Consider the following 4512-nt stretch of genomic DNA (forward strand, 5'->3'; position numbering starts at 1 on the left):
TGTATCTATTTATATATAATTGTTCGCGAATCGTCGAAAACAACCGAAGGGTATTTAAATATATAAAAGTAGTTCAAAAATTTTGAGATTCAGTTTTACAGAATTTGCTTATCGTGTCGGAAATGTTAATCATACAAAGATTAAGTTTAAATTTGGTCAGAAATTTCTGGGTCATCACAAGATGACAGAAATGCAACTTTTTATAGCTCATCATGAGTATGAAATGTCTAGACAACGAGCATTTCAAGATTGGCAGTATCATCAAAACCAAATCATAAGTCATCGTGCACACATAAATGCAAACTACATTGCTACTCCAATGCCCGTATTTCCTCCCTGGACTATAGAGACCCGCACACCGTACCCTACATATGACCTAGCTCAAGCATTCTACAGCACATACGGCTATGAATGGTATCCCTACTGGCACCATCCTCATCAACCCTGATTTTCTTTTATGCTTATTTTTATTTATTTGATAACTTATAATTTTATACTTTTAATATTTCTTTTGATACTATAATAGTTTTTATAATTTTCTAACTTTTATTATTAGATCTTAATAATTTTTGAATGTGGGGTGATATACCCAACTTCAAAAATATGTATATATATGTTTGTAGTTTATCTCATGTACAAAATAGGGTAAAACAGCACATTTTCAAAGACTGGCATTAAGTTCAGCAAAAGCAACTAATTTTGACGATAAGATGCAAAATATATGTGAAATAACAACTGCAAGAATGAACAAATGATGTGCACCATTTATCATTCAACAAACAAACGCTAATATGTTTGGAAACTTTGGTAAAATTTAATCATTTTTCTACGATAATCACCCTCAATAATTTAATTTGTTACTAATTTCTTGCAAATGAGCGCATTGCAAGATCTTAAGTGTGGGAAGGGATTAAATTCTTTCGGATTTTAAAATTTTTTTGACTTATACACTTGGTTACCATGCAAATTAGCTTGATAAGACTAATGAATCAGATCCCCAGAAAGGATAATCTCCTTAAAGATCAAAAATCTGCTTTTAAGACTGATATTACTCAATCCTTGAGATTGACCTTAAAGATTGAGAATTACAAACTCATGAAATTCGATGATATCTAAACTCGAGCTTGAACGAGAAAATATTTTGATCAAATTACAAACCGATTTGTTTTCTGAAAACCCTATTTTCAATGCGTTCATTACCATTGAACGTAAAATCCTAGAAATTCACCTGGAATTCATTAGGTCACCTGAACCAAATCGGGTGTCAACCGTAAGAACGGTGGTTGTATAGTATGGTCGAAGACAGGACCTTGGGCCAGACCAAAAAACCATAAGGGTGAGCTTTACTATTGCTCCTACAAAGGATAGTAATTGCATCCGACATGATATAGACCATAATGAAAAGCATGACATTAGACATTGCCTTAACAGTTGCTTGTTCAACGCTTTCCTTTACAATCGGACGGTAGTTTACCAAAAGGTAATATACGGAACAAGTATACTGGACGTGTTACTTTCTCAATACAAGGTTAGCAAGTGGGTGACACAAAACCGCAAGTTTTGAGCTAAAATTTTCAAATCTGAAACCCACACAACCCACAAAAACATTTTGCAAACACCGGTGAAGGGTTATTCCGGAAAAACTTATCTAGGGTAAAAGCTAGATTAAATTTTCAAAAGATCAAATGTTTTCATAAAGATCCAATTTCCTAACGGATCTAAATTTTCATAGTCATGTGGGACTATAAACCACATCGTTACTACCATTGTTCATACCGCCGTATAGAAATCACTGATGTACAAAGTGTGAAGAATAAAGAAGTGATTCTAGTATTTTTATTTCAAGACTATATTGCTTGAGGACAAGCAACGCCCAAGTGTGGGAATATTTGATAATGCTAAAAACGAACATATATTTCATAGCATTATCCCTCAAGAAAGACAAGCTTTTAGTTGCAATTGTTCTATTTACAAGTGATATTCGTTTAAATATTAAAAGGTGAAGACAAAAGGCAGATTCGACGAATTGAAGACGCAAATGACCAAAAAGTTAAAAAATACAAAGTACAATCAAAGAGATTTAAATTATTGATGAGAAACGTCTCAAAAGTACAAGAGTACGAGCCGCAAAACGCAAAGTTCAAATTATTAAATCGTACAAAAGGACGGTCGAAAAACCGGAACCAGAACATGAATCAACTCTCAACGCGCGACGCAACGGACCAAAAATTACAAGTCAACTATGCACAAGGATATAATATAATATATAATTAATTATATATATTATTATATAATATATATTTACGCAGCCCACGTTTTGGATCATAATGTGAGCTGTATTTCAAACCTCCGCACTCGCGGAGTTTAGAAGAGCAAAAGCTCCGCACTCGCGGAGCTACACAGTAAATTGTGGGCCTATAAAAGCCATCGAATTCTGCACTTCAAAAATGTAGTGACCCGAACTTTTCCATGTTTATATATATTAATTGAGATTGATATTTACATGATTAAATGTTTCCAACATGTTAAGCAATCAAACTTGTTAAGACTTGATTAATTGAAATATGTTTCATATAGACAATTGACCACCCAAGTTGACCGGTGATTCACGAACGTTAAAACTTGTAAAAACTATACGATGACATATATATGGTTATATATATAGTTAACATGTTTATATTATAAGTATGTATCTCATTAGGTATTTTAACAATGAGTTATATACATAAAAATGAGACTATTAATTTAAGAAACTCGAAAACGATATATATAACGATTATTGTTATAACAACGTCTTACTAGGTACATATGAATCATATTAAGATATTGATACACTTGGTTAATTATGTTAAATGATAAGTAAATATATTATTAAGTGTATTAACAATGAAATACATATGTAAAAATAAGACTACTAACTTAATGATTTCGAAATGAGACATATATGTAACGATTATCGTTGTAACGACATTTAACTGTATATACATCATACTGAGATATATTATATATCATAATATCATGATAATATAATAATTTAAAATCTCTTTTGATATTATAAACATTGGGTTAACAACATTTAACAAGATCGTTAACCTAAAGGTTTCAAAACAACACTTACATGTAACGACTAACGATGACTTAACGACTCAGTTAAAATGTATATACATGTAGTGTTTTAATATGTATTTATACACTTTTGAAAGACTTCAATACACTTATCAAAATACTTCTACTTAACAAAAATGCTTACAATTACATTCTCGTTCAGTTTCATCAACAATTCTACTCGTATGCACCCGTATTCGTACTCGTACAATACACAGCTTTTAGATGTATGTACTATTGATATATACACTCCAATGATCAGCTCTTAGCAGCCCATGTGAGTCACCTAACACATGTGGGAACCATCATTTGGCAACTAGCATGAAATATCTCATAAGATTACAAAAATATGAGTAATCATTCATGACTTATTTACATGAAAACAAAATTACATATCCTTTATATCTAATCCATACACCAACGACCAAAAACACCTACAAACACTTTCATTCTTCAATTTTCTTCATCTAATTGAACTCTCTCAAGTTCTATCTTCAAGTTCTAAGTGTTCTTCATAAATTCCAAAAGTTCTAGTTTCATAAAATCAAGAATACTTTCAAGTTTGCTAGCTCACTTCCAATCTTGTAAGGTGATCATCCAACCTCAAGAAATCTTTGTTTCTTACAGTAGGTTATCATTCTAATACAAGGTAATAATCATATTCAAACTTTGGTTCAATTTCTATAACTATAACAATCTTATTTCAAGTGATGATCTTACTTGAACTTGTTTTCGTGTCATGATTTTGCTTCAAGAACTTTGAGCCATCCAAGGATCCATTGAAGCTAGATCCATTTTTCTCTTTTCCAGTAGGTTCATCCAAGGAACTTAAGGTAGTAATGATGTTCATAACATCATTCGATTCATACATATAAAGCTATCTTATTCGAAGGTTTAAACTTGTAATCACTAGAACATAGTTTAGTTAATTCTAAACTTGTTCGCAAACAAAAGTTAATCCTTCTAACTTGACTTTTAAAATCAACTAAACACATGTTCTATATCTATATGATATGCTAACTTAATGATTTAAAACCTGGAAACACGAAAAACACCGTAAAACCGGATTTACGCCGTCGTAGTAACACCGCGGGCTGTTTTGGGTTAGTTAATTAAAAACTATGATAAACTTTGATTTAAAAGTTGTTATTCTGAGAAAATGATTTTTATTATGAACATGAAACTATATCCAAAAATTATGGTTAAACTCAAAGTGGAAGTATGTTTTCTAAAATGGTCATCTAGACGTCGTTCTTTCGACTGAAATGACTACCTTTACAAAAACGACTTGTAACTTATTTTTCCGACTAGAAACCTATACTTTTTTTGTTTAGATTCATAAAATAGAGTTCAATATGAAACCATAGCAATTTGATTCACTCAAAACGGATTTAAAATGAAGAAGTT

This window comes from Rutidosis leptorrhynchoides, chromosome 8 (assembly GCF_046630445.1).
Source record: "Rutidosis leptorrhynchoides isolate AG116_Rl617_1_P2 chromosome 8, CSIRO_AGI_Rlap_v1, whole genome shotgun sequence".
Classification (NCBI taxonomy): Eukaryota; Viridiplantae; Streptophyta; class Magnoliopsida; order Asterales; family Asteraceae; genus Rutidosis; species Rutidosis leptorrhynchoides.